The 25,341-nt window shown below is 44.2% G+C and overlaps 1 protein-coding gene across 2 annotated transcripts in view; it reads right to left on the reverse strand.

The window, feature by feature from the left end:
* TMEM128 (transmembrane protein 128) overlaps positions 1 to 25,341 on the reverse strand; it is a 150,617-nt gene that overhangs the window by 11,210 nt on the left and 114,066 nt on the right. The window contains exon 5 of one of the 2 annotated variants that reach the window (XM_069631963.1): positions 20,192 to 20,674. The exons of the other annotated variant lie outside the window; for it this stretch is intronic. The gene's annotated coding sequence lies outside the window, so the exon portion shown is untranslated. Of the gene's footprint in view, positions 1 to 20,191; positions 20,675 to 25,341 lie in introns of those variants that run through there. 2 annotated transcript variants of the gene reach the window in all.

Raw genomic sequence — 25,341 nt, forward strand, 5'->3', positions numbered from 1 at the left:
GGATCTGGAGGCTTGGACAATCGGGTTCCTGGTTGTACTGGCTTCAAAAGTGATGCATGAAAAACTGGAAGAATACGCATGTTGGACGGTAGATCCAGTTTAAAGGCCACTGGGTTGATTATAGCTTTGATGGGATAAGGTCCTATTAATCTGGGATTGAAGGTTCGCGGGCCCTTGAGGGGTAAATGTTTAGTTGCTAGCCATACCTGGTCTCCTACTTGGTAAGGAGGAGTTTTACTTCGGTGCAAATCAGCGTTTTCTTTATACTTTTTCTTGGCTTGCTGTAAATGAGTTGCAGCTTCTTTGAAGGCTCGGATTATTGTGGAATGCAGATGATTTACTGCGGGCATTTCCAGGGTCAGAGGTGGATCTAGATCAGAGGTCCGAGGATGGTGACCATATAAAGTATAAAAGGGGGTTTGTCCGGTTCCAGAATGCACTGAATTGTTGTATGCATATTCTGCAATCCAAAGGATGTCTTTCCAATTTAACTCGGATTGGTGTAACATGCACCGAAGATATTGCTCGAGAGTCTGATTGGTTCTCTCGGTTTGTCCGCCGGTCTGGGGGTGGTGGCTGGTGGATAACCGCACATCTATTTGTGCTAGTTGGAAACACTTCTTCCAAAAATGTGAGATAAATTGACTTCCACAATCCGAGACTAAAATGGAAGGGAAACCATGTATGCAAACTATATTCTCCAGGAATTCCTTGGCCAAGGTGGAAGCTGAAGGCAAACCCTTTAAAGCGATAAAGTGGGCCATTTTGGAGAATAGGTCCACAATTACAAGGATTGTGTTGTAACCAGCACAAGGAGGCAGATCTGTTATAAAGTCCATTGACAGGGTGTGCCATGGTGCCGGTGGAATATCCAAGGGTTGAAGTAGGCCGGCTGGCCTTTTCTTTTGAGCCTTGTTTTGGGCGCAAATTCCACAAGACAGTACAAAAGACTTTATGTCTTTTCTCCAAGAAGGCCACCAGAAGTGGCGTTTGATTTTTTCCTCCGTTTTAGCGATACCAGGGTGTCCTTCCATTAAAGATTCATGATGATGGGCAATAACAAGTTCTTGCAATTCTTTACTTGGCAGAAACAACCGCTCCTGGGGTGTAATGAGGACCCTTTTGACTCCATTCCAGTAAGGTTGAAGAGTCTAGAAGTTGTTTTACGTGCGTTTGGATATCCTCAATAGATTGCAATGAAGTTAAGCCTAAGATTCTTTGCTCAGGTATGATGGGCACAGGTTCTAAGCTCGAATTAGGTTCTTCCATGCCAATCCGGGATAAGGCATCTGCTTTTCCATTCTTGCAGCCAGGGCGATAGGTAATTACAAAATCAAATTCTGCAAAGAATAGAGCCCATCGGAGTTGTCATGAAGATTGAGCTTTGGCCGTCTTTAAATACTGTAAGTTTCTGTGGTCCGTAATTACGGTGATGGTGTGTCTTGCCCCGAGAAGGTAGTGACGCCAAGCCTTGAAAGCAGATTTGATGGCCAGTAACTCTTTATCGGTAATTGCGTAGTTGATTTCAGGAGGAGAAAATTTTCTGGACCAAAAGGCCACTGGGTGTAGTTGGTTAGTTTTTGGGTCTCTTTGCGACAAGACAGCTCCCATGGCCGAATTGGAAGCCTCGGTTTCCACTATGTACGGGAGATCTGGGTGCGGGTGCTTCAATACAGGTGCAGAGGTGAATTTGGTTTTCAGGTCCTGGAAGGCTTGTTCGGCCTCAAGAGTCCATTCCAAGCAATTGTTTTTCTTTAGGAGAGCAGTGATGGGTTGGACTGTTCGGGAAAATTCCGGGATGAATCTTCGATAGAAATTGGCAAAGCCGAGCATGCTCTGAACTCCCTTCACCGAGCTTGGAGATGGCCATTTGAGGATGACGTCCACCTTTCGCGAGTCCATTCGGACTCCTTGAGGTGTCAGGATGAATCCGAGAAACTCAACTTCTGTGGTATGAAAAACGCATTTTTCGAGTTTTGCAAATAGTCTGTGCTGGCGCAGTTTCTCAAGAACTGCCCTAACATGTTTTCTGTGATCAGATTCTGAAGAAGAGTACACCAGGATGTCGTCAATGTAAACAATGACGCAGACATCGATAAGTTCCCGAAGAACATCATTCATAAAGTACTGAAAGGCGGCAGGTGCATTGCACAAACCAAAGGGCATCACCTGATATTCGAAGAGCCCAAATTTGGTGCGGAATGTAGTCTTCCATTCGTCGCCTTCTTTTATGCGCACCAGGTGATAAGCTCCTTGGAGATCTAGCTTGGTGTACACACAAGCGTCTTTCACCTGGTCGATAAGCTCAGGGATCAAGGGCAGAGGATAACTATTCTTAATCGTTATTTGATTTAGGGCGCGATAGTCTATACACGTTCTAAGGTCGCCTTCTTTTTTTGGCACGAAGAACAGAGCTGAAGAGACAGGAGACTTGGACGGGCAAATAAAACCATTGGCTAGGTACTGATCTAAATACTGACGCAAATGCAGGTTCTCAGGTTCTGTAAGAGCATAAATCCTACTACAAGGTAGTTGAGGATTGGGTACCAGATCGATCTGGCAATCATAAGACCGATGGGGAGGTAACGTGTTAGCCTGTTCTTTCTGAAAAACGTCTTGGAATTCTTGGTATTCTGACGGTAGCTGTACAGGGGTGGAAGTTGCTGTGGCGAGACCCATAGCTGGATTTCTTGGATAACAAGTTGTATCACAATCAGGAAAACTTACCTTCTTTGCTCGCCAGTCAATTCTGGGATTATGTGTTTCTAACCAAGGAATTCCAAGAATTACTTGAAATTGTGGGGCCTTGATCACATCAAACACAATTGCTTCCCGATGTCCATCCTGACCCACCAGTGTCACTTCAACAGTGGAATGCGTTACAGGCCCTTAGGCTATTTCGGTTCCATCTACTGTAGTAATGACATCTTGGGTTACTTTCGGGCGGAGAGGAAGCTTAATCCTGGAAGCCAATACACGGTCTATGTAATTTCCAATAGCTCCACTGTCAATGTATGCTTTTATAGCATGCAACTGCTGAGGCTGTTTTGGGTCCACGAGCACCATTGGCATGACGAAATGCGAGGTCAAAGTATTAGTTTTCAAGCTCGGCAAGCGGACCCCTACACTTGCCGGGCTAGGTCGTTTCCCGAATCAGGTGTCTCTAATTCATTATCAGTAGCTCCAACCACCTTCTTAAGTGGTTTAACTGGACAATTTCGAAGAAAGTGACCGGAAGTCCCGCAATACAGACAAAGTTGCATTTGCCGCCTTCTCTCTCGTTCTTTCTGCGTTAAAGGTCCTTTAACACCACCGATTTGCATAGGTTCAGATACATCGGTACTCTTGGAGGTAGCGTGGGTTTTGATCGGTGCTCGGTTTTCATACTTGAACCGATCTGCTTTTCTATTTTGAAGTCTGATCAAGTTGAACCACCAAGTCAATGTAGTCTGCGCAGACCTGGGGTGGGTTTACTATCTGAGCTAGAACATCCTTAAGCTCTCTGTGCAGGCCTCGATGAAACAATGTGATCCTTTTGCTTTCTGGCCATCCAGTTTCCACAACCAGTCTGTTAAAGGTGGCTATGTAGGACAGAAGATCCTGATTACCTTGTCATAAGGATAGCAGTTCGTTATCAAGGGCCTGTCCTTGAGAGTGTCGAGCGAACAATCTTTCCATGCTGACCTGGAAGCCCTGAAAATTCTGGAGAATGGGATCATCCTGATTTACCAATGGAATAGACCAATCGGCAGCACTGCCACTGAGGTAAGATAGTATAAAGGCTACCTTGGTCTGGTCGTTAGGGAAGGCTCCGGGTCTGCATAGAAAGTGTAAACGACATTGGTTCATAAAGACGGCATATTTCTTGGGATCCCCCGCAAAACGTTCAGGTGGGGCCAAAGGCATGTGTCGAGGTAGATGAATTTGTACCGGGTTACTCAAACCCATTGATGTGGAAATGTCTCCGGAATTAGGTAAAGGAGTGTGCCCTGCCTGGGCCTGTAATAACCTTTTGGCTAGGTCATCAGTTATTTCCTTAGATAAGATCAGTTCTCTTTTGAGAGCGTTAGTCTCCTGGTGGGCTGAGTGCACCTCTGCCCGTAATTCCCCCAAAAGCTGGGCCAGCTGGTCAGTCTCGGAAGTCTCCATAGCGCCCGGGTGGGAAATTGTGGGTAGGCTTCGCGTTCTGTAACGCTCACCTGATTCCCACGGAGGCGCAGGTCTGGCTTTGAGTGCTGATGCTTCTTCAATGGTGAAGCGCAGGACTCTGAAGATGGACAGGAAGGGCCCTCTACTCTGGCTTCTCCGGCTCGCAGGAATATTCCCCTGTGCGTGAAAAGGGAGTATTACCTACTGACTGAGTTATGCTCAAGCCTCCCACTCTCTTCCAACCCTCCACGATACCCTTCCACGATTCCCCGTGAAGTCTCACCTTAGGGTCTGAAAGGACGAGCTCTCCATCCTGCTTCTGACGCAGGGGCGCGTTGAACCCAGTTAATTCACTGGATTGAGGTTGGATGGGAGTTCAGGTAAGCTTGATTATACTGGTAAGGCGCTGTAAAAGTTCTGTTGCAAGTTCAAAAGTTCAAGCTTTAAATAATAATGTTCATTGTCTTTTTTCAGGTGATTAATGAAGATTCCTTTGGAGACTTCTTGCAACAAAGCGCTGATGTTGATGTCTTTTCCCCATAGGGGCCGGGGTTCGGAATGCCGGAGATATGGCGCCGACCCGAAGTGAAACGTGCAGTTCCAGTGAAGATCTGGTAAGTCCTAGATGAGCGCTCAGGTAATGTTTTTGCATTCGCTCATCTAATGTCTTGGTCTTTTTTCCCCATAGGGGCCGGGGTCCTGCTTGGAAGCAGCAAGACCCGAAATGAAATGGGAATGACCCAACAGGTAAGTCTTAGAAGGAAACTGAGCTTTTCCTATTCCCTTCCTTCTCTCACCTCTTATTCTTGTATTTTTCTCTAGGCTCTGGGAAGTGGCTGTGTATCCGGATGATCGCTGCTGAAGATGGAGGAACCCAGGAAAGGTGAGTGAAATGCAGCGCTGCAGCGATCGTAACGAAATGCTTTTAAAAATGATGTCTTCCCTTTCAGGATCGTTGGTGATGTCTCTGTGGTGCAGATTAGCTGGTAGGTCTCTTGTCTCCCTTTGCAGGTGACCCAGGATGCTGACAGGCGTGGCTGAAGTCCAGCTGCGAGGAGCAGAACAACGCGAAGCGTGAGTTGCTCATCGGGTGTGGTTTAAATAGCTTTGGAAGAAGTTCCAAGTGTGTATCCTTCCTCCGATCAGGTATGTATCCTTCCCCGACCACACCCAGGTGGAAAGTAGTCCCACAGGTAAAGTAGTTCCTATTCAGGCCTCAAGAGGGCCTGGATGTGGCAGCATGGTCTGCATCAGGTAAGTGCACATTAAAACACTTGAACACATGTCTAGCTTTATGAGCCTGGCGCCTAAGGCGCCAGGACAGAGGTCCAACATGAGCCTGGCGCCTAAGGCGCCAGGACTGAGTCCAAAGGGCCCCAGCTTGGGCCCGCTGGCACTCCCCTGGGGGAAATGATGCCTGCCTCTGGGGTTGCTGGGTCGGACCTGGCTCCTAGGAGGTAGGCATCATGACACAAACTGCAATATTGTCAAAAGGAAGTAGTGTACTTGGGACAGATATTATCAGCAGAGGGTATGAAGGTCACCCCAGAAAGGACAGCAGCAACACAGCACACTCCACAACCAAACACAGTAAAGGAAATTCAACAATTTCTGGGATTGTGCGACTATTGTAAGCTTAGGGAATTTGATTATTACATGTATACTAAAACCCCTTCTTCAGTGACTGAAGGAAGCACAGAAAGCAAAAGGCCCCTTGGTCTGGACCTAGGATATGATGGATTCACTCAGGGAATTAAAGGAGGCACTTAGCACTGCGTGCATGGTAAACTGGAGGGGGAGACAGTGGTTCAGAAAGAGGCCTTGGAGGAGGGACACAAGCTCTTCGTTGACGGGTCGTCAACGATAGATCAGAACTTGGGGTGTCGACATACAGATGCAGCAGTGGTGTTGTGCGAGAATTCAAGATTCGGGCACAAATAAGGTTGCCTATGCACTTTTTGGCCCAAGCAGCAGAGCTTGTGGTGTCATTAACAGCAGTAGAAATGTCAGTGGGTCATGCGTGACCATTTACTCTGGCTCGGCCTGCATTTTGTTCACAGTACATTCAGGATTGGTTAGATGGAAAAGGAGGGCATTCCGGAGGAGCGCTGGCTACCCGGTACAATATGCTGAATTGCTGTGTAGTATTAGCGGTGGTGAAAAGCACCGCCAATACCAACGGGTCAGAAGTAATATCCAAAGACGCTGTGGCCAAAGAAGTGGCGTATATGCCATTGGGCACATGAGAATATATGCCTCACCACACAAAGTACCCATGCTCGGACACAACACGCCCACCCACACCACACATGAAGCACTACAACTCTTGTCCGTGACTAAACTAAAAGATGTGCAGGGGTTGCTCCCCATCAGGCGCTGTGGACCAGGAGAGGGTGCTCCCTATCACCCAATGATTTCATATGGTGACAGAATAGCACAGGCAAACCAGTGATGCCCCAGGCACTGCTCCACATAGCGCTGGACCAATTGCATTACCCAGCGTAAACCTCTAAGGAATATGTTCCTACAGAAATACAACAGCAATCGTTCACACCCAACTCACGGGAGCATGTGACTGAATTGGTGAACAACTGTCTGACGTGCCAGCGTTATAACACAGGTCACATTCTCAAGACAATAAAATCTACGTTACCTCGTCCATCAGGACTGTTTTGACATTTGCACATTGACTACATAGAAATGACACCCAGGTGTAATTCTTATTGTTATGTCATTGTAGATGCATGCCCATTTTCGCGTAGGCTTGAGTAAGGTCCATGTGCTCACAACAATGTCAAATCTGCTGTGTGAGAAACCAGAAGGTGTCTCACCCACTAGTCCCCTGGGATCTCTCATCCAGGTGTCAGGACACGGCCATAGCTTTTGGATCCAGTTCCTGGGGGTGGACCAATGCAGAAGGATCTCCTGGGTGAATGGTCTTCGGGGAGTGGGAGACCAGATGGTGAGACATAGTATCCCCTTGCCTGTAATACCTTTACCCCATCCTACCCGGTAGGATAATAAGGAACTGTATACCCCCTCTTTTACAACACACTTTCTCACCGACAGCCCGCTCTAAGGAAAAACAGAGCTGTGTACCTGACATGTCCCAATACTATGGCCAGGCGAGGTCAGGCAATTATCGACAATCACTCAAACCTGACTTCCATTACACTTCCCATACGGATAAAAAGGCTGAGCACCAGGGCACTCTCCGGGCGAGGCAAAGCACACGAGGAAACAGCAGTTTCGAGATGGCAGCTGAGCAAGAGAGGAAAGGCGGCAAAACAGAAGGGTATCGCAAGGAGGGAAATTCCCTTGACCTTTTTGACAAGGAACCAATACTTTCTGAAACCTCAAGAAACCAGGCTGAAGACTCCTGAATTGTGTGCCGGAGACACCCGGGGCCCTACCGTGTCAATAATCTAGGTGGTGAGAATTACCAGCGACTGTGGTACCGTCCACAGCTCCAAATACAAAGCCGCTTCACTGAAAGCAACACAGCCGGTGAGTTGGGGAGACCAATACAAGACCGGTCTGTTTTGAAGCCAACATGGCAAGCAGCAACATTGTATGGCGAGCAATGGAACAAACATTGCTAAGAAGTGTGTGATAAGAGATGCAAGTGAAGCTAAACTGCTAAGTGATTGAACTTTAAAGCAAGTTACAATACCTTGGTCTGAGTGGTCCGGTACCACGTGGGTGCTCAATCGAAGGTCTCTGTAACGTGGCCAGCTGAGAAGTAATAACAGTATATACGTTTGGTCCGAGCCTGGCGGAGAGGGACCAATGGAAAGAGAACAAAAAAATGTGATTCAAAGTGGTTCTGGAATCGAAGAGGTCCTGCCACGTGTCAAGCAAAATCCTGCGCACAGTCGAAAGTCTTCAATTTTGATGAAATAGAGAAAGTTTACAAAAGTAAGCAAATTTAGTTTAAGCCCGGCAGAGGGAGACCAATTGAAGGTTTTATGTTAAAGTGGGTCCCGCAGGGAACATTAAATCACTCGAGAAGTTGTAGAAGTGAAAATCCTAAGAAGAAAGGAACTGTACTGTTTTGTCGTGTTGCATCAGGCCCTCTGACATAAGAGACCATTTGAATGACAAAGACTTTGGCACAGAAGGTCCTAATGTTGAAGTCTTGAACTGCATCTGCATGCTAGAGAAGCAGGGAGTGTGCTAAGCTTGAATGTGCCGCCTTGTCCCGTGCTGAAAACATGGGAAAGGGAAGCCAACTGCTTGAATATCCTGACATATCAATTCTTAAACACTTTTCTTTTGCATACAATTTTTTACCCACACTATTTTTATTTCGAAGGATTGGCAATAGGTTTATTAGTATAGGGCCTTTTATTTTGACAAGACACCACTAGAACTGTGTTATTATTATTTGATGGTCATAGTTTGCTCCCATCTTTAGATTTAGGATTAGATAGGCATTTTTGAAATCCAGTTGAAGTTCAATAAACACCCTTCAACTGTGATTACTTGTGTCTGTCTTACTGTTTGATACCATGCCTTCCTTACAGCTGCCACATTTTTAAAGCACAATTATTTCTGAGTTGGCGAACGTGTGAAGAACCTTTTTGGGGAAATAACATCTTTATTGGGCATCAAATACAAGTTGTGTCGGCATACTATCCTCCAGCCAACTCTGTTGTAGAGCACTTAAATAGCCTGCTGAAGGAGAGTGTTGCAAAACTTAGTGACACGCTTCACAAAAGCTGGCTTCAATGTTTGCCTCTTGCTTTATTTGTATTATCTAACACGCCTGGCTCTGACCACCACCTCACCCTGCATGAAATAGTTACAGGCAGGAGAATGCATGCGCCTTTCATTCCTGCACTTACTATTTACAATGCGCACAGCGCTGCGCAGGTTCTGGGGATGACTTATGACTTAAGGTTATCTTAAACAGCTTACTAACTCCCTGAAATATATTTCACGGGAGCAACAGCCTTGTAAAAAAATCGTCCGGCCCCTTCCTCGAAGAAGTACCATCCCAACAGGAGGAAGAGGACTTATTGTTACAGCCTCCTCTCTATCCAGGCAATAATCTTTATAAAGGACTTTACAAGGAAACGGTCCGATCCCAAATTTGAGGGTCTCTACACCGTTACCTACTGTACCCCATAAGCTGTGACGGTCGAGGGCAGGTGGGCATGGATCCATTTGTCCGATGTCCGCAAAGACGATGGCAACAGCTCTCTCCCGGAAGAAGCGGGCAAGTGAAGGGGAGTATTGTTGAAATTTCATTGACTTTTTCCATCCTCTTATCGCCTGTTTAAGAGACCTAACGTTTCTTCTGAAGAAACACAAAATGGAGGCATATTATTAGAACAGAACAGATATAGCAATGTATGTTGATTAGGATCTATAGTTGTGTTTCTGTTTTGTGTTCTTCCTTTACTTTGGTTTAACGTAGAACGGAAATCTTTTACCCCATTATAACAGTAGAGTAGCAGGAAATGTTTATATATTATTATTACAAAGAGGGATGCATTTAATCCAAACCTGTTTGTAGACCGCGTGGGAAAACAGTGTATAACCGTATCAACGCGGTAGGCTGAGAAGGGGAAAAGACATGTTCTGTGTGCTCCCTCATCCCACACAGCACAGGAAAATCGAAGTTCTTCCTCTCCAGGAGTACTAGTAGAAATGGCACATTGGGCCTCATTACGACCCTGGCGGTACGTGGTAAACAGCGCCGTAAAAGGTGCCGGCGCCATTTACCCCATACTGCCTCATTACGAGGTCCCCTCACGGGACCCAGGAAGCAACGCCTGGTCAAACCAGGTGTGCTTACCGGGTCCCGCGAGGGGAAGAGGGAGCAAACAACGGGCCATCTCGTAATGGCCCGTTGTTTGCTCCCTCTCCCATTCCCATTCAGCCCTATGGGGGCTGAATGGGAATGGGGAAGGACCGGGTCCGGATCCTTGGAGGGAGGAATTACCGGGCCTTCCGAACTAGGAATGGCCCGGTAATTCCTCATTCTGAGGACCCGGACGCAATTTCGGTGGCAGCCATGCCGCCAATAGCGGCATGGCTACCGCCGAAGTCATAATGAGGGCCATTGTCTTATACACCTGCCATTTTTCAGAGACACAGGGTAGAGGTGAAATTAGTGTGAGAGGTAGACCCGATCTATGAGGACAAATGAAGATTAAAAAGATGGCAGAGGTAGAAGAAACAAAACATATCATTTTAGAATACCAAACAGAAGGCCAAAGAAAGGGGGAGGTGGGGCAGCTATTTACCACACAGCACACTGTCTCATGTGTAAATGATACGGGACACCCATTCTCATGGTGCAGGATGCAGCCCCCTGCACATAGAGGCCTCAGTATTCCACAACAAGCAGTGGATGGAAGGGCTAATCGGGAGTAGGGCAGAAGAATTGGTGAAATTAGCTAAAGAAGTAACAGGGACGATGAATGATTAATGTCACACTATTTGGAATGATCACATCCAGGCCCTCGCTGGATAGATAGACAGCAGCCTTTACACATAAAGGCCCTCGCAGGATATTCTTTTTGTCTTAGATTCACAGAAACAAAGGGTGGGGACCAATCTTGCCTGCCAGGGGACACTTGAGCTGCTGAATATACGGGTCGTAAACACGGCCCTTATGGGCTATTTCCGGGCCTGTGGGTCCCAAGCATAAGCATATGCCCAATTACCACTGAACTAGAGTGGCCAGTGCTCCTTGGTCATCCTACACTCCCCAACCCACGCCCCATTCACATATTGTGCCACTGAATGACCATTCAGCCTTACAAAAAGGGGCCTTCACCCTTGTTAAGAGATACATAAACACTGCAAAGTTGAGGTCCATCGACACTACATATATTGAAAAAGAGACAAATCCATGCGTCACTGCAAATACTGAAGAAGAAAGGCATCCATGCGTCAGCCGGTTGATGAACTTGTGGAGGAGGAAGAGTAACAATTACAGGTCCCAACAGAGTGCAGACCCGAATGGACGCTATCCTTATATAATTTAGGCTATTTAGTAAGACTGCCATATTATTTACGTCCTTGCTCGCCCATAGTGTTCAGACTGCAGTTAATACCAAATGGCTACAAATAACAGGTACGAGCTGTTACAATTGGCAGATGGGATAGAGAAAGGGCTGAATGCAGTAAGGGAGGAATTAAGGGCATTAAGGTTGGTCCTTCTCCAGATCCGGTACATACTGGATTTGTTAACCATGGAGTGTGGTGGTTGCGCGAAGATGGGAAGAAGTTGCTGCAGATATGTGACCGCAAATGAAGCTGCAAACGGCACACTGACAGAAGGAATCAATGCCTTTCATGTCATCCACAAGACTATGGTTCAAGAAACGAGCAGAGTGACCAAACAATGTATGTGATTTCAATCCGGCACTTCACCTAAGTCAATGCATAGCGTGTAATGCACAACTGAGACCCTTATTTATTTGTGTCTAAAAGTTATTTTATTCTGAACGATGTACCACTTATATCACGCCCCTCTCTTGGAACCCCCTCCCCCCCACGGTCACACTGAACCAGGAATCAGGCTGGTTTGCAAAGTTTAAAATATTTATGTATTCACAATATAATCACACTAGGTTTAATGGGTATACAATAATCACCAATGGGGTGATGTCACACTAAGCAATCTCTTGAATCACCAGGGGTAATAGTAAGCAAAACAATTCAGCACAGCAATAATACTTTTGTGTGTTCAGAGCAAATAGCTGTATAGTTACCATTTCCCCCTGCACACCCCAGAATCCCCCCAATAGGTAATGTGAAGAGATAAGAGGAGAGATAGCAGGTTTTCAGCAATGCAGAATTCAAACAAGATGTCAATCCCAATTTCCCCCCCAGCAACACAAGAGAGGAACAGAGCTGACTGGCAAGCTGTCAAAATGGTTTTAAAGTTATCGGAAGAATGGATTGGGTAAAACACTAAATGTGGCTTAAATCACTGAAATTGTTTAATTTCTAATGGGAGCTGCTTTATATGGTTGCAGACAAACACTAGCAATGCTTTGATAGTAAGAAGCAATGTGAAAACTTAAAACTGAGCAAACTGAGGTCGGGTGCAATTGAAAGCTGTTTCACACGTGACAGAATTTTACCTAAAATAAAATTTGCGGCAAACTTTTCTGTGCACGGTCATCGCAACTGGGGTGTAACTATATGGATTTGGATTATTGGTTCTATGGAAAGCTGAGAATGTTAGCTACAAGCAGGTGTTTACATTATGTTTCTATCATAAAAGCTGAAGAAGTTATGGACGTTTTCGTGGAGGTCGTTTTTTCAAATAGGCACAAAAATGGAAAACAGTTAGGTGCTTTAAAAAGACAAATGGGATTTCTTTACGCTAGATTATGACTATAGAAAAAGAGAATGCCACACATGAATCTCCATCAATACTTGCCAGGGACGCTTCATCTGGTGGATAATGAATTTCTTTCTGGGATTCAAATTATTTGTTCACAGCCCTAATGATTTATGAATTTAAATATAAATGAGAGACTTAACGCAAGAAAGTTCTGACAATTCAAAAATACTCCTAACAATATCAGGTTCTGAAGACAAGACAGAATGGATTTGAGATAGGGATTGACTATGGATAGTACATATGCTGGTGACACAGTCCTATTCTATGGATACACACTATATTTGTTTGAACAGAACCTTCAGGAATTCTGGTCTATCAAGATCAGGGATTCTGCTCAGAAATTCTGCGGGGCACACCGGACTGGGCAGCAAGGCGCTCTGGTCTGCACGGCACAGCACGACTGGAGTGGGACTGCAATGGCTCTCTGATCACCGCACAGCACGGCACAACTGGATTGGGTCTTTTGATTCTGGTAATAAGTCTTTTAGCGGGAAAGCAGTTACAGCACAGCCCAGAAGTTTCTTTTGTTCCCCTTAGGTGTCTGGTTTGAGTTCTGGTTTCAGGAATTTTAAGGCCAAGCTGGGATTGTTCAGCTATAGAATGGGCCTTTCTGCTTGCCAAATTTCTGGAGTCTGGAGCAAGGTAGATGTATGGTCCTCTAGCAGGGTGCTCCGCCAGCAATCGGTTAGTGGGGGAAAATGCGTGTCTTTTCTAAGTCCACAGCTGTCTCTATTTATGCTTTACGAAAAAGGGTGTGTGTATGCTGGCTTATCCTAAGTGCGTCCCCTAGGCAGGCTATTGGTTAGAGTCTCCTCTCTCCCTTGATTGGAGGAGAAAACAGGGTGTCACCATGATGATGTGGGTTTATGAGTCATAGAATCCTCCCCTTGTTCCTTTGAACATAAAATCTACTTTTAGTACAATACATATTTACAACTGTGAAACCTTTAGCCCTGTCGCTGTAGGATCTTGGGTGTGCTTCTGGCAGATTTTTGCCTTTTTTGTCCGGACACATGGTCCAATTTCAGATCAAATTTCCACAAATGTGCCCATTGTATAGGGGCATAAGCGTGTGAAGTTTCATGCTTTTGACATAATTACATTTGGTATAAAACCATAATTTAAAAATGTGCTTTTTATCCTTGTGAATCAACAAATGGTTGTCTGTCCCCGCCTCCTTCCTCTTCTTGCAGCTCAGGAGCAATCTCCTCCCAATTCCTTCAGGCAGAGGCCATTTACGATCCTTCCTAATTAGCATCTCCTTGAGTTGGAGGAAGTCCATTGTCCCCTTCCCATAGCATCCCAAGTTCTCGTCCCACCCCTTAACCATCACATAGGTGTGATATCCTGGTGGAGAGAGCAGAAGGGAGGTGCCTGGCCCCTGTGGGGGGAGTTGTTATACTGGTTTAGTGGCTTTCAGTCCAGCTTAAATTCAATGTAATTCTGTTAATTTTTTTTTGGTTTAAAACAAACTTGCAATTTCAAAACAAGCAGCTAGAACAAGGATTCCAGATTCGAAACCATGGGATTTAAATAGTTACAACCTAGGTTACTCTCAATAACAGGTCACTTAGATTTCAGACATTAGATTTCAGTGGCACAAGCTTACAGTTTTAATGCAGGTTTTTGAAAACAGTCATTCATGCGGCTGAGAGTAAAACACCCAGATTTTGGCAGATCCCACAGGCAGGCACTTTGGCTGTGGATGTTTTTATGACAAATTCAGCTTTTCAGGATACTGCAATTTCACAATGATTTCTTGAATTCAGTGAATTGTGACACCCCAGCACGAATATTGGATGTTTGTGGGTGTTTTGTACCGGAATTCTGCAGCTTCAGCAACTAAGAAAAAGGATTTAAATGCAAGATTTTGGATTTCTTTCAGCAAGCACTGCTTTTCACTCTGCACTCCATTTTTACTTGTTGTGCAGCCCAGTGACATGTTTTCGGAGTGAGATCTCCGTTCTACCACTGACAACATGCATTGTAGATTTGGCAGCCATCTTTGTGTGCTTTGCAGAGCACAATTTTCATAGGTTTTGGCGCGCACAAGGGTTTGCGCCATTTTGATGATTCCGGCACCAGCAGGACACAGTGATGCCGCAGGGCAGAGCATAAGTGGATTAATACATCCCACAGCAAGAATGGTTTGAGAATGTTTGCTTGGTTACGCACGTGGTTATCAGTACTTATGAAAATAGCGGTTCTGATTCCTGTATTGGCTCTCAGTGCCTTTTATGCATGTCAGTTGGGATTGAGGTTTTGCCGAGGGGGTGCGAACCAGTGAAATACAAGCCAATGGCAACAGACAAAATAAGTAAGCAATGCCCCCCACCCAGACACATCCAAACACAAACCATTCCCGAAAGTGATATGGTTCATGAGACACTTTCCATGCAACTTTCTGATTTAGAAAATTATACTGCCCACTGGGTCGATTATTATGTAGCTGGAGGGTGCTGCTTTATAGGATGCACTCTGGAAGAATATCCTGCTGCGGAGGGAAGCTTGCGATGGTTTTGTCTAGAATTTGGATATTACAAAAGAAGTTGGGCAGGAAGGACAAAGAAGTGTCGATCAATACACTGATTGAAGAGAAGAATATGAATAAGCAGATAAAACGCTCACAAGGGGGACGCACATACAAGCTAAAGAAGTTATGTAGTGATGGCAAAAGTAACATGAAGGGTGACATCATGACACACGTATATCACACCTACATTAAACCTGATCCACAACCCCGCCAGGGAGTAGAACGCTGCGCAGGGAAGTACCAGTACGAAAACACATAACCTAGAAGTATTTTTAATTAGTAGGTAACTAGGTATAGGTAACTGGCTACTACGATTTAAAGTGCATGTGCAGCAAGAGTAATATTTTTAGATCTTTTTTTAAACGTAACTTAGAAGTGTAATGAGTTTAACCGTTACGTATATTGATGAATAACAGTATAAACAGGTGGCCATAGTTTAGTAGGCCCAGGGCACATTAGACAGAAGCTATTTTGTAGTTGTTTGAAAGACCACTGCTCACGTAGAATGTAAGTTTTGCTGACTATCACATAAACACTAAATCAGCTCAACAAGTGTGAGACACCAAGAAGCCCAAAGTATCCAAATACCTTTTGCAGAAGAAAATGTTTCTCATGGGAAGAGAACTGCAGCCGAATGCCAGGTGCAGACCCACATGATAATCTGAAGGACATTGGGCTTGGTACCAAGGGCCTGGCAGCAAGTACAGTAGTTAAAGAGAATTAAAATAGGAGAAATTCAGTTTCACCAATGGTGTCTGCAAGTTTTTTTCTACCTAGAGCTGGCACGATACAAGACTGGAGATGGGGAGCAAACAGGTGCAGGTAGGTGGTGTGGGGCCAAGAATAAGGGAACCAATCAGGGAACTAGGATGTGGTGTTTCAGAGGCTGCAACCATGCCCCTGACCTTGTTGCTGTTCCCTCATAATTCTATTGGGTATATTCATGGGGGACCAACATGCATTGAGGCATGTATGCACTTGTACATTAGCGGATGCCAACCAATGGCATGCCATAGTTTCTGCAGGTCAGCAGATAATGATGTAATTGAGTGGAGGGACGCTTCAGGATCATGACATGAAGGGATGTTGAGGGTTACCTTCCAGGAAATGTTTTATACAATCAGGGCATGTAATGTATAAGAATATGTACAGGTCCTGTGATGACGCACTAATTATGTATTAGCATATCCCCAAAATTCGAAAGACTGACAAATTATGCTAATATGTGATTTTCTTTTATTAATGTTGTGGCCCTCTTGGATGGAGTTGAGAATTACAGTTCAGGTCCATAGAGCAGTTTGTTCTCCCAGTCGACTTATTAATAAAGCGTTTTTTTTTCTTTCACGGTGTACACTTCTTTCGCATTACGTTTGTATTTTTCTTGGATTGCCCCTCAAAACCTCAGGTCTACAGAATGATAGAGTACCACCACAGACACGTGACCAAGGGAGATGCAGCAGACGCAATACACACTGATAATGAACAAGTGGGAGTATGCTTCAAGAAGAAAGAGCATACATCTCCCCAGGACTGTATCATCTGCTCAAGGCTGAATGAGGTGTTGGTGCAACATAGAAGTATATAAATAACACAGATTTGAACACTCTAGGGTACGTTTCCTTTTAGACGAGGACATGTCGCAATTTTGTCATAATATTACAATGTAAAAAACGGTCACTTGTTACGCATCCAATTTCGTAGTGTGCAGTTTATTTTTCCCTGAGAACCTGGTGCCGTGACTCATATTGCTAATGCCCCCCTTGCAAACTGCTTTCATCTGAACCTCAAGGTAAGGGGCCTTTCAAATCTCTACTGTGGCAACCGAAGGGAGGCGGCAGTAAGTGATTTTCTTCGTCCAGGCAATACCAAAAGTTTGCACTGTAACAAGCACAAGATCTAGAGTGGGGCGTGATATGGTTAGTTCTGGAATCTGTAAAAATCATGTCATGCCACATCAGGTCTGGAATAACAATGAACATGTATACAATGCTAAAATGAAACAGTAACACAGAACACAGTCAGGTACCTTCTCAGTCAGTCAGATGCATGCAGTCAGCAAAAATGCCAGTCAGTCCCAATAATGTATACAATCGGCTAGTCAGTGAGTGAGAACCAGCAATGTTAGTTTAGAGGCTGGCAGATAAACCCGTAGGTAACTGTGGAAGTTGTTTTTCCTCTGGGAATTATCCCAACTTCCAACCCTGCCCGAGGTAGGGGAACCCAGCGACCAAGCAGCTTCACTGGGTCGGTGGGAAACAGCGTGGCATGAGTGGGTGGGGAACAGCGCGGCAGGAGTGGGTGGGGAGCAGCGCAGCAGGATTTTTCAACAGCAAACCTGCTGCCACATTTGATACTAGATGGTTATGGCCGGTCGTTTCCAGGACAGGTAGTTGTCCATCCACCCTCTTAATATGCTATAAACCTGCTGCACTGTTGGAGCACCCCCCTCGCACCAGAAATCCAGGATTAGTCATGGGCAAACTACCCTCTTTAGCCCCAAAAGGAGTATGACCCAGAAGAGGAAAAGTTTCAGTAAAGACCTGCCTATCACTATTGCCTCCTCTGGTGCCCAAAGCCATTTCTCTAACAACACCTTAGAGAACTTACTAAAGGTGCCCAACTAGTGACTGTCTGCAATTGTGTCACTGAGGGGACTTTTTCTACTATTAAGCAGTCAGACAACATTTCCTCTGTTGAACCAAGACGGTCACTTTCTCCTCTCAATGTTACATATTACCATCACCGGCGGAGCTTTTAGGCACGCCACCCTCTCTTCAGGTGCCTTCATTAGAGCAACCGTCCCCGATCTTTGCCCCCCTACATTTGTCCCAAGCATCTGATTCCCCATGTTGGGTAGAACGTTAGCAACCTTTACCAAAATTGCTTTAACTGATGGTTGTTTTAATACCAAGTTAACATTTTTAGAGGCCTATTTATACTGATTTTGAGGGGGCATATTTTTTGTTTTTCTTCCCACATTAGCATTTCTTTTTTTAAATAAAGGAATCGTCCCAGGACCTCTATTATCTGCTTTTAATTGATTAATCTTTGTGGCGACACTCTATTCTATGGAGGTTTCCAACTCGCTGGTACAAAGACCTAAAACAACCAAGGTGTGGAGCCCTCACTAGGGACTAACCATCCATCTACACTTGCATGTGATTGTAAAACCTCAGAAAAACCTCCGCCCGTGAACTCGATTGAGCAGGAGAGTTAACTAGAGTAATTATGGGATGGATCACCGGTGCTAGATGCACCACCTTATCAGTCCCTAGACCACTCTGGTTACAAACCGCCACTCACAGAACGAAATCCGGTGAAGTCTGAACCGAGGTTTGTGTGCTACATTTAGGACCCCCATCACTACCCTTCTGGGATCCCCACTCCTAGATCTCATCCACATCTATCAGGCGCGGGGTAAACCGCATGGTTAACCGCATCCAGTTGAGTGGAAGGCTGATACTTAAGTAGGAACTCTTTCACATTGTTGTTACTATTTTCCACTTTAAACAATAAAGACTCTAATATGGAAGAGTTAACTTTTGATTAACCATCAAACTTTCATAGAGGCTCAATAAAATGCACAGTACTTGATTATCAAAATGTACTTGGTTCCCTCTCCGAGCTTAGAACCCATTTTCTTCAGTGCCGCTGACAACCGCTGTGGCTGAGTGTGGGCAGCAGAAGACTGGGACGAAAAGGAGGATGATGAATTTGCCTCAGGAGAGGCTAAGCTGGAAGGGTCAATTGGCGTGTCCATCATTGAAGAGTTATTCATCAAGTCGTGACCGGAAAGGAATGAATGCGAAAAGGTTGCGTCCCTTGTGAGAAAAACTGGCGACAGTGTGGCGCATGACACCTGTGCACTGATGTCTCCTGAGACGCACCCGCGATGTCACTATTATGCATAACAGAGTAAGACTCGCACTCACGTGAAACCAAATTGCACGGTGGTAATTTCCTTGGTTTAGACAAGAAGAAGGCTGTCATCTTGCCAGACTTTAGAGGCCGGGCACCAGTCTTTGTTTATTCACACCGATCGTTGGGACAAGTATTGGGCTATGGGGAGCCGGAAGAACATTCCCTAGAAGTTGAGGTGCCAATTCGCAAGATAGATCCACAGTGCCCACAGGGGAAGAGGCAGTGGCATATTCAGTACCAACAGGATGTCTTGGTCCGATATAGCCTCACAACACCCATTGACTAAGGAGGTCTGCCCAGCTCCACTCCAGGTCGCACACTGATCGATAAAGATCAAGCACAAGTGTCACAATCTTACCGTTACCTGTATGCTCCTAGTTCAAAGTGGCTAAAATCCTCAGCTCACAAAGCAATCCTGTGCTGTGCAGGTGTCACCTTGGTGTTTCAGTCCTCTGTCCACTGCAACACTACCAAATCCCAAACACTCTGCAGCACTCTGCACGCTCCACAGCTGTTACAGGTTTTGTGGGGAAACACAGGCAAATGACACGCCTAGAAAGACTGGCAGCAAGGTTTCTGAGTTGGATTATAGGCAATACCAAACACACTGCAGCAATAGGGTTACTTGTGTTTCCAGCTTGAATCAACTGAAAAGCAATCATGCTCGTCTCTTAAATCACTGTTGTGCAACCAATCTGGCTGCCCACATTTTGTTTGCCATCAAGACAGCCTTTAAAAATGGCATTAAATGCCAATGGACGGTGCAATAATTGCCTGCACCTTGTTTTGGATGTCTTGTGGCATATCTTCCGCGAGTGCATTAAGTTTGTCCAACTGAGTCTGTCATAACCTGCAAAACAGCTTTTGAATTAGAAATTCTCCGAAATGTACACTGGATGTTTTAGCTTTTATCCATATGCAACATCTTTTTCTCTCCTTGTCAAGTGGGGCCGCAGTTGTTGAAGCTGGTGTAGAACTCTTCTCTTACAGTCGCAAGTATCAAAGAATCTGGGATGTAATGTTTCTTAAGACAATTGGGATTGTCAGGGGAGGATTTGTACTTCTTTTCGATTATTTTCTATATGCACCTTCACAGAATAGGTGGTGACTGGTTTCTGAATGCTAAGGTTCATGTGATGCTTTAGCAACTTTAGTAAACATCACAAATGTATGCTAAGGTTGAAAGAATTATGCGACAAACTCCAAATTCACAAAACTCCAAATTCACAAAACCAACATTTATACAAAAGGATTTTTCAAATAATAAAACGGAATCCCTATAGAAATACAGATCACCATATGTAAAACAAATGCTCAGTACATAAATACAAAAGAAAAGATACATGTACAAATTCACAACAATTACACTTACATTTTAAGTGCATGTACAAATAATGAGTAAAAACAATTGAATCCTTTAGTTCAAAATCAAATATTCATAGTCTGAACTCAAAACAACCTAAAATTAAAAGTTGTGTCATTTGAAATGAAAATTAATAAATCAAAACAAAATGACACCGGAACAGACAATGAATAAATGTACGGTCTTCTAGGACGAGCTCAAAGAGGGGTATTTCCGGATCTTTACTACTCTAGCTTCAACCACGTTCCCGCAATAGGGCTGGATTTCCTCAGGACGTGATCCTTTTCTTTCGTTCAACAATGCTTCATTTTTAATTTTCAGGCAACTCTCTATTGACCTGAGGAAAAAAAACGCATGCCATTGACCCATTTGTTTTAGGAATTCTAGTTTATTAAATAAATACAATTAATGTAATTGTACTCAATATTCTCAGGATGTCTGGTAAATATTGTGCCTGGAATTTGGACCTCGAAGAAACCTACAAAAAACAGTGATAGTGTATGATCTTACCAGTACAGCAGGACCTTGTCTTCATCTATACTAATGTCTTATATTTATATCCTCAAAGGTAGAAAAATGAAGATATAATGAGAAAGGTACTTACAGTGGTGTGTGTCTCATTTCATTCTCCTCTTAAAACACATTTCTAAACCTCAAGTCTTTATAATTCTTAGGCAATTCCAATATATCAAACAATTCTTCAAAAATAACCTGTATGAGGGCTATCCCATGCCTGAAGCTGCTAGGGTTGAAAACAGAATGATAAAGGTTACAAAATCTTTTTCTGCGTATCACCAGAAACAAATTCCCATCAGGGAGACTGCAGATGGTACTATGTATTTATATTGAAATGCTCGCCCCTTACCAACTTTAGTAACAGAATGCAATGCCCAGAGATTGTTCCAGGGTATCCCCCATAAAGTCCTGTTTTACATGAATCTCAGTCATATCCCAAACTTTGAAGCAGCCCACTTGAAAAGGTAATTTGATGGGGAATTGGAAATGGGAGGTTCGGTTTCATCTGAAGAGTACATAGTATACTCTATGGGATCCTCTACTCCTACCTCTTGGGGATCTTTCCCCTCTTCTTCCTCAAAGGTTTTCTCCCAAATCATCCAGGTGTATAAAGTCCACCTGTGAGGATCCCTGCTATGACATCTCCTCTAAGGGTAGCCTTTTCTTCATCTTTTGTGTCTGGGTCGGGTCTCTTCCGTGGGAAACATATTTTCTAAAGTCTCTCAGAGATGGTATCTAGTCAGAGGTGTGTATTGTATTGTAGCAGTCATTTATATAGTGCCTTTCCCCATTTGTAAGATGCTTTGTGGTAGGAACGCCCTCAGTCACCGAAGTCCCGATATGGGAAAGTTCTAAGAGGAGGATTAGGATGCTGTTTGTGCATTTGACCAAGATTAGGACTTAAGAGGGCTGGCAAGGCTCCAATAAGCAACCCAAGAGGCTAGGCATGTGAATGGGTGCTGATAGAGGTCACAACAGGGTGCTAGTGCAGGAGACACGATATGCACATAGCTAGACCGGAACCTGTCGTATTCTAATGGCAGTGGTGTTGAGGTAAGTCTGGTCTTTCAGTGCATAGCGGTTATGTGACCAGATAGACCGAATTTGTCATAGCCATAAATGTAATGTGTGTGGAAGGATAGCTGTGCCTGCAGCCGATGTCCACAGAAGTGGTGGGTTTATACATACCTTAAGCTCAGATGGAGCTTATCTTTGATGTTGCTGCGTCATCTGATTTTCTGTGAAAGGCTGCCATAGAAGCGAGGATAATGGAAATCGGAGCGCAATTGATGAGTTATCTTTATAGTCTTACTAGATATCGTCCAAGTTCTACAAACGCTGGAAAAAGTAGTCCGCTAGGATACCTGCATACAACCACTATGTGTTACAATGGCTAAAGTGCAATGGAGTGTTACCTCCCTTTCTACTACTACTTCCTCAGGAAATTCCTTTTCAAATAACAGGTCCCTTTCTGATAAATCTGTAGTTGCCAGCTGTAGAGAGTAAAGCAGCTGAAGACTGTTTTTGAGCAGATGAGAACTGTAGGTGTCCTATATGTTGGGAGGCGGAGGAAGTCAACAGGCCTCCCTTTCTGTTGGTGTTTAAAGTTGCTTTATCAGCCCTGTTGGTGTAAAGGTGGCATGGACTGTGCTGAAAGCTATGTTTTACTATAGTCTGCATTGTATTGCCCCCATATCATAACTAATGTTTGTTATGTCGTTTGGAATAGTGATCCCTGATGCCTTTGTATTAGGGATTTACCGAATAGTAGATTTAGTTTTCGGCCGAATAGCTGGCCAAAGTATTCAGCCAAATAGTTCCCTTTTTAATCCATAAAGTTGTGACATAAAAAATATACTTTATAAATTAAAACCACACTTATATGTAGCCCCATTCTGTATTTTAGTTATTTTTGTTAAAAGTGCTTAAATAAAAGAATACATTGAAGAGTTTGTTTTAGTGCATTCATGGGTGATGCTGAAATGTAGCACAGGAGTGCTGGGAACAAAGAGCCTATGACAAGAGAATGCAAATGTACTATCACTGGGAGGGGAGTATTTTGCCTCACCCTCTCAAATGTTTCTTTTGGGACGGCCCATTTCTGCCTCCTGGCTTTAACAGGGAATTGAAACACATTTATTGCAGCAGTTAGCACTATGCTGATAGCAGAAGTGCTAGATGCTAAACCCATCACAGGTTTTCAGCAAGTGAATTAAAACACTGAAGAATAGACCTACATTTTCCTGTAGGTGATTTGTTTAAATATTCTGCCAGCTGAATGTTTCCAATTACACAGTAGATGCTAGGCTAAAGGCTTTTTGTTTGCGGTTTTAGAACACTGAAGATAGCACTCCACCCACTGGTCTATACTTCCTGCTTTCTTTAATTTTGCAAAGCATATTTTCTGTAACACCTTGTGTCAGTTCTGGTAAATGCAGATCACTTGCCTGCCCCCTATAAACGTGTCACTCGACAGGTATATTTTAGACATTTTTTGAAAGCTTTATCTGATCACAGCTGCTATCTCAGCAACTTCACACGGAAGGCTCCTTTCTAGAATTTCTATACCTTATTCCTGTAACATTGCAAAGAGCAAACCATTTCCAGGCCCTGGAAGAAGCAAAAAGGAGGCCCTCTTCGGATTCTCATTTCCATCATAATAGACCTACATATAAATACACAGTGTGTCCAGAAATGCATCTCCATTAACGTTATATCTGCAGCCACCCAGTTTTGTGTTTTGTCTACACTAGACAAGGGCAGAGAACCCTCCCGAGCTTTAGGTTCTCTGCTCTGCCTCGCGCACCTCTGTGAGCTGGCTTTAAGTGCCCACCCCAGGATCCAGTGTTTCCAGACGAGGCAGTCCCCGGCGGAGAGAAATCAGTCAGCATAAACACGGACAATCCTTGGAGCAGCCAAAACGACGGTCAATCCGCAGATCAAACAGACACTCCCAATAGTAGTCAGGCAGCACCATGTACTTAAATTCAGCTTCGAGTGACAACATTCTTAAGTATTCGGCCACATCTCTTTTATAGCTGGAATTAGTCAAAATACTTACTCGAAGCTGAATTTCAGTACACCCCTACTTGTATGAAACATGGACAGCATCTGTACCAATTTTGAGGTATGTGTAGCGCAATCTGCACATTGAGGTTGGTGGCTGCCATGTTTCAATGTAGCGTTGATACAACTGACACCATATTTTGGCGTAGATCTCAAGACGGAGCCATGTTTGTGGTCTGGTTCTTTGGTGCTGCGAGTTTCCGCTGTAAGCCTTGAGGGCTTAATGTGCTTTAACAGGGTTTGGGCATTTTTTGCATTAAGCAGTCTCATGACCATCATGCATGGTCTCCTCAGCAAGTTCTTCGGAGCCTATGGAGCTACAGGCTTAGTGGGAGGGGCCCATAGATGGCCCATTAATGTAGTCTGAGGGTGTCTTCTGTGCCCAAGGCCCTGCTGTTATCCTGAGGCCTGTGCTCTAAAGACAGTGCTGCCTATCGCTTTTCTCTGCATGCCTTGCGAGTTTAAGGATTACATTTATGACACAGCGCGTATTCATCTTTACCATGTTCTCAGGACAAGTATTTCGTATACACTATATGTGTGCCCTGTGCAGAGAACAAAGGGAAAGGGCAAAAAGAGTAAAGGGAGGTATAAAAGTGTTGAGAAAGAGCTGGGGACATCACCATGCATTGTCTCCACTTCAAAAGTATCTGTTCATCACCAAGGGACCCTAGAGACTTAGAATACATTCTCCAGTAACATACACTGAAAAGATCACAACTTTACAGTAGAGCACATACACTACCATTGTACTAATAATGTTTGTCCTCTAAACATTCAACCATTTCCTTGCAAATGTAACTTCTGGTTTATGTTGGGCCTACCTTCTTAGCTCTACTAACGGTTTGTTGAGATAGAAGGAAGAAATGGATTTGTACATTCTGTTCACTCTCATTCTTCTCTGGATTTCTGAATGCCCAGTTATACTCCTTACAACATCTATGTCGTTTTCAGTAGGACAGAGATATATAGCAACTAAAATCTTACAAGTGTAAAACACATTTAATACTGTCGGACGCATGTCCCTTAGAATACCATGGATAAATGGCAGTTTTTTCAGATGTGAAGTGAAGACATACATTGCACTTGACTCCATGCACCAGTTGTTAGGTGCAGAAGTGTTTTTTTTCTTTAAAGATCACACCTCACTTTCAGAGGTGATGCGCTCTACTAGCTATGTCAGTGATTAGGTCACATGTCATGTCTTCTATGTGCTTTAAATATCAGTGATGTAATAAGTAAGGCCATATGTGAAGTCAATGTGCTAATGTATGTGCAGCAGGTGGTCTCTGAGTTCAGATGATGTAGGTTCCAACACTGGTCGAATTTCTTTTTTTTTTTAAACCGTGTTTTTATTGATTCCCAATATCATAACGTTACATTGTCAACAACATTTATATTATCCCCCCACCAGATGATCTC

This window comes from Ambystoma mexicanum, chromosome 6q (genome assembly GCF_040938575.1).
Source record: "Ambystoma mexicanum isolate Mex_15411 chromosome 6q, UKY_AmexF1_1, whole genome shotgun sequence".
Taxonomy (NCBI): Eukaryota; Metazoa; Chordata; class Amphibia; order Caudata; family Ambystomatidae; genus Ambystoma; species Ambystoma mexicanum.